The sequence below is a fragment of the Antechinus flavipes genome, chromosome 5, assembly GCF_016432865.1.
Source record: "Antechinus flavipes isolate AdamAnt ecotype Samford, QLD, Australia chromosome 5, AdamAnt_v2, whole genome shotgun sequence".
NCBI classification, from domain to species: domain Eukaryota; kingdom Metazoa; phylum Chordata; class Mammalia; order Dasyuromorphia; family Dasyuridae; genus Antechinus; species Antechinus flavipes.
Window position 1 is genome coordinate 235,244,131 of NC_067402.1, and position 12,505 is coordinate 235,256,635.

The 12,505-nt window shown below is 37.3% G+C and overlaps 1 protein-coding gene across 3 annotated transcripts in view; it reads right to left on the minus strand.

Annotated features, from left to right (window-relative positions):
• DENND5B (DENN domain containing 5B) overlaps positions 1-12,505 on the minus strand; it is a 265,655-nt gene that overhangs the window by 126,911 nt on the left and 126,239 nt on the right. The gene's annotated exons all lie outside the window — the stretch shown is intronic.

Sequence of the window (12,505 nt, forward strand, 5' to 3'; positions counted from 1 at the left end):
TTCTAGCACTAAACCAATGATTTTTAACCATTTTTATGGTTATATACCCTTTGGATACACTGGTGAATTCTACCAACCTCTTATCAGAATAATGTTTTTTATTAAAGCTTTTTATTTTTAACACATATGTATGAATAATTTTTCAATATTAACCCTTGGCAAAACTTTGTGTCCCGATTCTCTCCCTTTTACCTCCCTTTTGTGAGATGGCAAGTAGTCCAATTAATGTTAAATATAGTAGAAATATGTTAAATCCAATATATGCATATATATTTATACAATTATCTTACTTCACAAGAAAAAAATCAAATCAAACAGGGAAAAAATGAGAAAGCAAGCAAACAACAACAAAAAGAGTGAAAATACTATGTTGTGGTCCATACTCAATTTCCTACAGTCCTCTCTCTGAGTGTAGATGGCTCCCTTCATCACAAGATCACTGGAACTTCTCTGAATCATCTCATTGTGGCAGTGAGTCACGTTCATCAGAAATGATTATTGTATAATCTTGTTGTTGCCATGTACAATGATCTCCTGGTTCTGCTTATGATTGAAGCAGGAAGAAAACTGTTCCCTTTACTGAAGCTGTGTTCCCTTTAATATTATCACTCTGAAATTATGTCCTCTTTTCTGATCTCAGAGATCAGGATCTCCTAAACTCCAAGATCTAGAGACAGGGCCCATCCTTCAATTGAGAAATCCTGGTCTGATCAGGGCAGGCTGCTTCCCCAGCTAAGCTCCTTGCAGATGGCCCAAGCCATTTGCTAGGACCCTGCCTGCTGAGCATTCTCAGTGCCAAAATTCTATTTCCCAATAGGACTATGCCATTATAGAAATCAGTCTCTTAGCAAAGTGATTTTTATCCAACAATAAACTTTCATTTTGCAATTAATAATTCAGGAATAAGTGAATTCTTTCACTTTTAAACCTGCGGCCAATTAAAAGGGGATTTTTAACAACTCTCTTATTGCCACAGGAATTGAGGGGATTAAAACCTCATCATTTTTGGTTTTCTGACCGGGAAATCCCTGAGATCTGTACAAGGTAAAAAGACTTTTTTTTTTTTTCCTATTCTGTAGTGGATACCTAGACATGTGGGTTTGAGTTGTTGGAGCCCCTGGCTCGAGCAGTATTCTCCCAGGGAAAATATCTGTGTTCTCTGACAAAAGGCCTCCTTTTGTCGCACTCTTGTCTTCAGAGGTGTCTAGGGATGAGATGCAATGTCTAGAGATGAGATGCTATAGAATTTGGGGAAAATTAAAGCTTTTTCCTGTCCAAAATGAAGCAGAGGCCAATTTGGCTTGAGAAAAATCCCCTAACTGGAAAGCTTAAGATGCTTAGATTTTGCTGGAAGGGAATCAGATACCCTCCATCCAGCCTTCCTGGCTGATGAGTGCATCTTAAGGCACTCCCTAAATTTCTTTTTCTCTCACCTGACCTGAATCCTGGATCTTCCAGCTTTTCCAGGATTCTGATTTTAAGCTCTGTCCTCGGGCAGAAATGGCCGAGATACACACAAAGCCAAAATCCCCTACACCAAGGAGAAACCTGGCCATTACTCTGGGAACCCTACCAACTTTCTCGGGGGTCCAAGGCCGGCACCCATTTTGATCTGTCCTGGGAAGATAAATGGAGAAACCTAGAGAAGCCAAGCTTGAAGCTTCTCCCATTCCGCTGTTACATACGGCTGCCGGAGTCTTTAAAGACAGGAATCAGGCTGTAGCGGAGGAGAAAGGTCACAGAATTAAAGCGAGATTTGGAGCCATGTCTCTACTCTTGGCTGCTACTCCTGGGAACCACAAGGGTCGAGCCATCTCCCTAATGCCCTGTTCTCCAGCAGGAATTTGGGGCTTGGTTGAGCTCCCCCTTCCTCCTGTTGCAACCCGGAATCAACAGCGGAAAGCTTGCTATTCCCGAAAGTGGCCAAGCAAGAACAATGCACGTCTTTCTTCTTCACTCTTACTCTGCAACACTGGTTTCTCCTCCCCTTCACCCCATAGAGTGGGGATTGCAGAGGAACTCAAGACCTGTTTCGAGATCTCTCCTTCCACCTTGCCAGCTTGGTAACCTGTCATTTAAATGCTCCTATGCTGTTCCCTTATTGGGGTACTACTTAGTGGGGAGACTGGGGACTCAATCTTATCTTCTCAAACCTCCAGAAAAAATTTTCACCCAACTTTAAATTGCAAGGTTAACTGAAGTTTACCAGCAGTCTGGACAAGCAGGGCCACGCCCATCGCAGACTCTATCTGTCTCTTAAAGGAGCCGCAGCTTCCAGCCTTCTCAGGAAGCATACTTATCCCATACATTTTAAAACCACACTTGGTTTCCCAGATTTGGTCATCCTGCCTTAGAGCAGCGGCTCCTGTCACATCCCTTTTTAATTGAACTCCCCACTGGGTCCACAGCATTTCATCCTTAATCTTGCAATCCTGTTTCCCTGGAAATGGGGACACAAAAGCAGGTTGTTCTGTGGGGACTCTCACTGGCAACCTAGAAGCTAAACCATTGCCTTCTGGGACTTCTGCCCTAACCAGAGTTTTAGAACTGGGGAAGGGAATGAGACTCAACTTCTGCATGCTCACGGGGCTGGTCTGGGAAAAAAGGGGATTCCAAACTGCTTTTGATTTTTGCTAACACTTCTGAAAGCCTCAGGGCACTGGCTTAAAACTGCCTTAGCTCCTTGTGCAGAGACAAAGCCTACTTTTTGCTCCTAACATATTCTTTCCTATTTTTCTTGATTGGCATTCTATACCCTGGCCAGCAATTAAAGATCTGACTTTCCTGTAGGCTCCAACTCTGGCCAAAGTTGCAACTTTAGGAAAAGTCCATTGGGAATAATGGTTCAGGAATTTGGCAATTGGTCATTTCAAAATTCTAAAGCAATTCAATTAAATTGGGGAGGATCGTGCAGAGAGTTGAGAGTGAAAGTAGTTGGAGCTCTGTGGGCAGTATTGTTAGGTGGGTTATCAGCATTCTTACGGCAGCCCATAGATGGGACCTATGCATTTTCTGCAAAAAGGTCCCATTCCCAAACGTCATCATATCTCAATCCTGGATGATACCCCACTTTTAATTTGCTCCTGAGATCTATTTTCTCTCAGCTTCAAGCTTCCGATTTTCAACTGCCCTTCAGGCTGGAGAACATGGGACAACTGATTGGGACACACAACACACAATCAGATGCTCTGCTGCTGTTTTCAGATTTCACACACCCCCTTCCTGGCTTGAATCCCTCATTATCTCCACAACCATTGTCAACTTGAAGTAGCTACATGAAGTTGAGATCCTTTTTCCCCAAATGGATTTGGGTGTTAACTGCTTGTAGTGGGGATGAAGCAGGAGGGAAACTGTTCCCTTTACTGAAACTGAGTTTTAAGATTATCACTCTGAAAGTCAGAGTGATCTCAGAGATCAGGATCTCCCAGGCTCCAAGGAATCTACAGGGCCCATCCTCCCTGGATGAGAGAAGTAACACTATTCAGGGGCAAATCAACACCCATAAAAATTCTAAATTCTTATTCAATTGAGAAATCCTGGTCTGATCAGCTCAGGCTGTCCCAGCCCCCACCAAGATGCACATAAAACAGCTTCCCTCCGCTAAGCTCCTTGCCGATGGCCCAAGCAATTTGCTAGAACCCTGCCCGCCGAGCATTCTCTCAGCACCAAAACTCCTTTCCAAAGGACTCTGCCACTATAGAAGTCAGTCTCTTAGCAAACTGATTTCTATCCAACAATAAAATTTTATTTTGCAATTAATAATTCAGAAATAAGTGATTCTTTCACTTTTAAACCTGCAGCCAATTAAAAGGGGATTTTTTTTTTTAAACAATTCTCTTATTGCCACTAACCTCATCGCCACTGGGAATTGAGGGGATTAATACCTCATCAATTTCATTTAGCAGCAATTATGTAATTGATTTACAATATAATCAATCATGTAAGTCTCTCCAGACCTCTCTGAAATCATACTGATCGTTTCTTACAGAATAATAATAGAATAATATTTTTAAATACAAAAGTGAAATGCGTAGGTCATAAAGGAAATTAACTGATTTGAAGAAGTATCAAAATATTAAAATAAAGTTGTGATATAGTAATATATCTGATGTGGGAAAGATTCCTTTCTTTGTGATTCCCAACCCCCCCCCCCCCCCCCAGTTAATGTAATTACCTTTTAACTCACAAATCCTGGTCCCTTTGTATTCCAATAGAAGATCCAGGCCTGTCCCAGCCCCCACGGGGATCTGTGCCAACTTGGGACTACACCCACAAGCCCCTCTGGCTAAATCTCCCATTAGAAAAGGGCCACACTGGGACCCCCTCTTTGCAGAGGTCCCAAACCTGCTAGCCATGTTAGGACTTTCTATCCACTGGATCCTCTGTCTAGTGCCTTCCTTTATCTCTACCTTCGCCTATTTCCTTAACTATGCTTTAACCTTGCTTCCAAACCCAATAATAAACCTCTTTTATCAATCTAGCTTTTCGGGCTGATAAATGCTTTTATTGAAGACTCGTGCCACTACTAGACCTCATTTACCACCGTATCCTTGTGCTGAATCCAGAGAGGATTGCAGGGGAGCTCTGTTTGACTCCCTGTACCCCAAACCTGCCACTAGACCTCAACTAAATCCTAATTTCATTTAGATACCCCAAATCTAGACCTCATCATATCTAGTGGTAAGTCTAATAACTACAGTAATTTCAGTATGTCTAACAACTACAATAATTTCTAAGTAAAGAGTGTAAAAGCTATTTCAAAATATATACAATTGCAATGTGATATGAAAATGTCTTATGATTTTGATTGGTGATAAAGTAACAAATGTTAGTAATACTACTGTAGCTTGTTGCCTATATTCAAAATTGAAGGAAATGCTAAGTTTCCATTAAAGATTAGTGGATGATAAAGATAAAAATTTTATTTTCTCATCCAAGTTGATGGAAATCCTGAAATCTGTCTACTGAGCCCAGTTTAAGAACTTTTGTGCTAGACTATAACACAGAAATGCAAATGTATTACTAGAATTGGCAAAGATAATTGTAACAATAATAGTTCACATTTATATATCTTTTCCAATTGTGAAAATTGTGAAATGTTTTACATATGTTAGTTCATTTGATCCTAACATGGTGAAGTAGTCGATTCAAACAATATTATTTCCATTTGATCAATGAAGAAATTGGGGCTTAGAGGGATCAAGGAACTTATATATTAGTAATTTAAAATCTATTCAGATTTTACTTTGTGAAGAGAGAGCCCTGTAGTAGGCAATGGGGTAAGCACAAATAGGCTTATGAGAACCAAATTGATTGTTAAATTTTCATAAGAAATAGGCAAGTACTACAAAGCAGGGTTTGATTTTTATTGTTTTGTCAATTGTCTAGGAATGAGAGTGATTAGATGAAGTTTTCTCAGTTTGAAACTAAGTCACATTATCCCTATTTGCAAGCCTTGAACCCTGGGAGGAAGGAAGTCACATGAAATTAGTGAAGTTACAGTGTTGTGCCACAGTTCTCTTTAATTGTCCTGACTCAGTTTCCCTAATTGGTCCTACCTCCATTTCCCTAAATTGTTGTACCTCAGTTTCCTTCTGTTTTGCCTCAATCCCCTTTAGTTGTAAACCTCCTCCTCCCCTCTCCCCCCCCCCCCTCCACTTCTTGGTCCATTAAGATTGAAGACCATTTGCTCTAAGGTTATAAATTGTCAATGTGAGACTCAAGATGAGGGGGAGATCAGACTTCTTGGCTCTTAACTCATTCTGCACTCAAAAATTTATTATACTACCCCCTCTAAAATATTCCAAAAGATAAGACTATCCTGGATACCTCACTGACATCTTTACTTCTATTTATTCAAACATCCTGACTCTGGCTTCCAGTTTCCCCCCATCCTGCTAGAACCAAATTTATGATCCTCAAACTTCCCACTCTCAATGTTCTGACTCCGCCCCTGCCTTGGTCTACCCCTATAGCTGAGCCATGTGGCTATATATGTCATTGAGACTCACATTCACCACTGGTTACTTTGAGACGAGAGACCTATCCAGTCAATTATACTCTCCAATTAATAAAATGTTAAAAACTCTCTAATCTCTATCTTGCCTCAGTTTCTCCAGCATTACAACAGGAAGTGACGTGACCTGTGGGAAGCAGACGACATTGGTGATTTAGTCAAGGATGGTTACATCCTTTTAGTCTATGCAGTGAAAAAGTTTGAGTCTTTTCCTATTTAACCTGGTGTTCTACTTCCAGCTGTTAAGTTCCAGGAGCACATGGCAGGAGTTGGGATGGCTCACAAAGGTTGTCTGGGCTTCTCCCTGCAGGGACTAAATACATGCTTTCTTTTTGTTCCTGAAGATGTTTCTGATTAATTTGGGAAAGGAGGCCTAGCACCTGTCCCACACATCTAGACTTGGTGAAAAGAAAAAATGTTAATAATAAATTAAACTTAAAAAAGATATTGTGAATATATACAAACACACATATCTATGTAATCATATATATATGCATATTTTTGGAGACAATTATTAAACATTTACTCACTTATCAATGGAATTATCAATCTAATAAAAAGATAAGACAATAATACTAATAGCTAAAATATAAAATATTACATTTGAGGGTGGCCAGAGATTTTCTGTTTAAAAAAAGGAAAGTTTAAAAGACAAAAAAAGATAAAGTAGTCTATTCCAAAAAAAAGGAACAACTAGACAGTTTAGTTCCAGAATCACAGATTTAGAGCTGGGTTTAGAGGCCAAACACCTTCATTTTATAGATGAGAAAACTGAGCAATTTAACATCTTGTCCATGTAGAATGTGGAAGAGCTAGAATTTGAACTCCAGTGTCTGGTTTAAAATCCAGGGTACTTGCCACTACATTGTATAAGCCCATGGTTTATTGGAGAAAAGAAAAAGGAGCAGAGAGTAATCCAGCTTGTTTGAAGTATAAAGCATTTAGAGGAAAATAATATAAGAAAAAGTAAAAACAGAAAACCACTAAAGATTGTTGAACAGAAGATTGTGTAGAAGAAAAGTGGGTCCATGCCCATGTTGGCTTACCATCTCTCTAATAATTGTAAAGACATGTTGGGTAAAAATCAGGATAATCTTGATGGAAAATTCATGCAATAGAAACAAGGCATCTTAAGTATACTATTTATCCCTTAAAAATAAATTAAGGACATACTTGAGGTAAATAGTATGATAATTTCTGCTATTTACTAGTCTGTTTGACAAGTATTGATAAAACATCAGGTATTTACACAATTCTGCTGATGCTGATGAGCATCACAATTAGGCTATCTACAATTCTGTAGATAAGCATCTTAGTATTGATGGTTGGGATGAATACTGAAAAGTCAAAGTATGGAATGTGCCTTAACCCTGGAGGGATAATGATGTCAACTGGAGCTAGCTAGTAATGTTGTTACATTAGCCTAAAAGATATATTAATATATAACATATATTAAGCTGGCACTCAGATTAATAAAATGAAGACTACAAAGCATATCTTCCACCTGGTCTCGGGTACCCACACTCTCGGTTTTCACTGAAGCTAGACTCCAACAGGACTAACTTAAGCAGAACCATCTTTAAGAAAAGATATTCTGTGAATAGTGTGGATTAGAGAAAGGGAAAAAGTGAAGGGTGGAAGACTCGAAGGAGGTTAGTGGAAGGAAGCATGTGCTTACAAAGGCCCAGGTCATACAAAGGACAGGCTGTAGATGCTAGGAGACAGCTAGGTGGACATAAAATATAGTTAGATGGAGCTATGGCTCTACAACAATATCTAGGGATCTTTCTCAGATTATTTTCTAGATGCAACCCTGGACAATTCAATTCATTTCTATTTTCCTTAGTTTCCTCACATATGAAATAAGTTGTGAAGATAAAATGAGATAGTGATTCATAAAGTATTTTGCAAACTTTAAAGCATTATATAAATGCAAGCTACTGTTATTATCTAGAAATTCAGACTACAGTTAAAGAGTTGGGAGTTATACAATTGGTGGCTAAGGAAGACAAAAGAGAAAAAAATCAAAGTTAGACCCAAAGAAATAAATAAGGAGCTAGTTATAAAGACTGAGTAGGTACAGTTAAAGGGATAGGAGGAACACCAAGAGAATTATTATGCCTCTGAAGCTAAGAGAGATATGTAAGACAGTTAGCCAAGAGTGTGAAAAGATACAAAGGAATGGGTGTGGGGGGAGAAAGCTAATGGATCAAAAAATCCTTGGTTACCCAAGAGCACTGATTTACAGAATTAAGACTCTAATTTAGGAACTAAATTATACATGCTTTTCAGTGCTACATAATTTTTGACTTTATTAATAAGGATGTCTGGATACTCAAAGTTTTTGAGAGTTTCTAAATTACTAGATTTGGGGTGGAAGATTAGAGAACTATTCTTGAAAGAGGTTCTTCAAATTCTTCCCATCTTGGATGTGACCCTCATAAATGAGAAATTTGATATTTCTTCAAAAAAATGATACTTCTTCAAATTATAAATTAACTAAGCTTTGGGATCAGGTTCCTATTTTCCCCTGCCTTTCCTCATTGACAAATCATTCCAAGAATATGGGGAAGGGGAGCAAGTCAGAAGAGTGTAGAGCAAAATGACTCAGCCCTTATCTTTCATATACTGAAAGCCCCTTCTCAGGGTCAGTAAAAGGAATTGATGTAAACTGTCACCCTGATCTGGGAGGTTAGTGGGGAAGGACTGGAAAGGCCCTGATGTAAACTGTGTCCCCTTTAATCTTTGGGGGAAGGGTGGTCATGGAGCTCTAATCCTCCCGGCCTCTGGGAGGGGTTTCACCTTCCTGTTCATAGGGAAAACTCCCAGATAAGTAATCTCATTCAATTCGAGATTTTGGCCAGGGTCATAATCACCATCCTCCATTGAAAGGTGCCTAGTTCAGGGCAGCAGAGAAACTCAATAGAATCAAATGCTACATGCCCAGACTTTTGCAAAAGTCTTAACAGGAATTTGCCCACTAAGAAAGCTGTTTTCTTATTAAGAGAGATGCAAGAAGAAATAAACAGCAAAACTATAATAGTGGGAGATCTCAACCTTGCACTCTCAGAATTAGAAATCAAACCACAAAACAAGTAAGAAAGAAGTCAAAGAGATAAAATAGAACACTAGAAAAGTTAGATATGATAGATCTTTGGAGAAAACTAAATGGAGACAGAAAGGAGTACACTTTCTTCTCAGCAATTCATGGAACCTATACAAAAAGTGACCATATATTAGGACATAAAAACCTCAAATTCAAATGCAGTAAGGCAGAAATAGTAAATGCATCCTTTTCAGATCACAATGCAATGAAAATTACATTCGATAAAAAATCAGGGGAAAACAGACCAAATAATAATTGGAAACTAAATAATCTCATCCTAAAGATGATTGGGTGAAACAGCAAATCATAGACATAATTAATAACTTCACTCAAGAAAATGACCATAATGAGACATCATACCAGAATATGTGGGATGCAGCCAAAGTGGTAATAAGGGGAAATTTTATATCTCTAGAGGCCTACTTGCATAAAATAGAGAAAGAGAAGATCAATGAATTTGGGCTTACAACTAAAAAAGCTAGAAAAGTAACAAATTAAAAAACCCCAGTCAAACACTAAACTTGAATTCTAAAAATAAAAGGAGAGATTAATAAACTTGAAAGTAAAAAAAAACCAAACTATTGAATTAATAAAACAAGAGTTTGTTTTATGAAAAAACAACAAAATAAATAACCCTTAATAAATCTGATTTAAAAAAGGAAAGAGGAAAATCAAATTATTAGTCTTAAAAATGAAAAGGGAGAACTTGCCATTAATGACGAGGAAACCAGAGTAATAATTAGTATTTACTTCACCCAACTTTATGCCAATAAATTCGATAACAAAAATGAAAGGGAAGAATACCTTCAAAAACAAAGCTTGCCCAGATTAACAGAGGAAGAAGTAAATTGGTTAAACAGTCCCATTTTAGAAAAAGAAATAGAAGAAGCTATTAATCAACTCCCTAAGAAAAAATCCCCAGGACATGGATTTACATGTGAATCCTACCAAACATTTAAAGAAAAATTAACTCCAATGCTATATATACTATTTGAAAAAAAAGGGATTGAAGGAGTCCTACCAAATTCCTTTTATGACACAGAGATAGTACTGATAACTAAACCAGGTAGGTTGAAAACAGAAAGAAAATTATAGACCAATCTCCCTAATGAACATTGAGGCAAAAATATTAAATAAAATACTAGCAAAAAGATTGCAGAAAATCATCTCCAGGATAATATACCATGACCAAGTAGGATTTATATCAGGAATGCAGGGCTAGTTAATATTAGGGAAACTATTAACATAATTGACTATATCAATCACCAAATTAACAAAAACCATATGATCATCTCAATAGATGCAGAAAAAGCATTTGATAAATCCAACATCTATTCCTATTAAAAACACTAGAGAGTATAAGAATAAATAAATGTTTCTTTAAAATAGTAGCATCTATCTGAAACCATCAGTAAGCATCATATGTAATGGTAATAAAACTGGAACCATTCCCAATAAGATCAGGAGTGAAACAAGGTTGCTAACTATCACCATTACTATTCAATACTGTATTAGAAATGTTAGCTTTGGCAATAAGAGATGAAAAGAAGATTAAGGGAATTAGAGTCGGCAATGAGGAAATCAGATTATCACTCTTTGCAGATGATATGATTGTATACTTAGAGAACTCCAGAGATTCTACTAAAAAGCTATTAGAAATAATCCACAACTTTAGCAAAGTTGCAGCATACAAAATAAATCCACATAAATCCTCAGCATTTTTATACATCACCAACAAAATCCAACAGCAAGAGATACAAAGAGAAATTCCATTTAAAATAACTGTCAATAGTATAAAATACTGGGGAATCTATCTGCCAAAGAAAAGTCACGAACCATATGAGCAAAACTACAAAACACTTTCCATACAAATAAAGTCAGATTTAAATAACTGAAAAGATATTAAGTGTTCTTGGATAGGCTGAGTGAATATAATAAAGATGACAATACTATCGAATCTATTTATTTAGTGCTATACCAATCAGACTCCCAAGAAACTATTTTAATGACCTAGAAAAAATAACAAAATTCATATGGAAGAACAAAAGATCAAGAATTTAAAGGGAACTAATGAAAAAAAATCAAATGAAGGTGGCCTAGCTGTACCTGATCTAAAATGATATTATAAAGCAGCAGTCACCAAAACTATTTGATATTGTCTAAGAAATAGATTAGTTGATCAGTGGAATAAGTTAGGTTCATAAGATAAAATAGTCAATAACGATAGCACTCTAGTGTTTGACAAAACCAAAGATCCCAACTTTTGGAATAAGAATTCATTATTTGACAAAAACTGCTGGGAAAACTGGAAATTAGTATGGAAGAAACTAGGTATGGACCCACACGTAACACCATATACCAAGATAAGATCAAAATGGGTTCATGATTTAGGCATAAAGAATGAGATTATAAGTAAATTAGAGGAACACAGGATAGTTTACCTCTCAGACTTGTGGAGAAGGATGGAATTTGTGACCAAAAAAAGAACTAGAGATCATTATTGATCACAAAATAGAAACTGTTGATTATTTCAAATTAAATAGCTTTTGTACAAACAAAACTAATGCAGACAAGATTAGAAGGGAAGCAATAAACTGGGAAAACATTTTTACAGTCAAAGGTTCTGATAAAGGCCTCATTTCCAAAATATATAGAGAATTAACTCTTAATCAAGCCATTCTCCAATTGATAAATGGACAAGGATATGAATAGACAATTTTCAGATGAAATTGAAACTATTTCTACTCATACTCCAAATCACTACTGGTCAGAGAAATGTAAATTAAGACAACTTTGAGATACCACTACACATCTGTCAAGTTGGCTAAAATGACAGGAAAAGATAAGAGACAAATGTTGGAGGGGATGTGGGAAAACTGGGACAGCAAGCTTCTGGAGAGCAATTTGGAATTATGCTCAGAAAGTTATCAAACTGTGCATATCCTTTGATTCAGCAGTGTTACAATTGGGCTTTTACCCCAAAGAGATATTAAAGAAGGGAAAGGGGACCTGTATGTGCCAAAATGTTTGTGGCAGCCCTTTTTGTAGTGGCTAGAAACTGGAAATTGAATAAATGCCCATCAATTGGAGAATGATTGGGTAAATTGTGGTATATGAATGTTATGGAATGACCAGCAGGATAAATACAGAGATGCTTGGAGAAACTTACATGAATTGATGGTGAATGAAATGAGCAGGACCAGGAGATCATTATACACTTCACCAACAATACTATATGAGGATGTATTCTTATGGAAGTGGATATTTTCGACAAAGAGAAGATCTAATTCAGTTCCATTTGATCAATGATGGACAGAATCAGCTATACCCAGAGAAGGAACACTGGGAAATGAATATGGACTACTTGCATTTTTGTTTTTCTT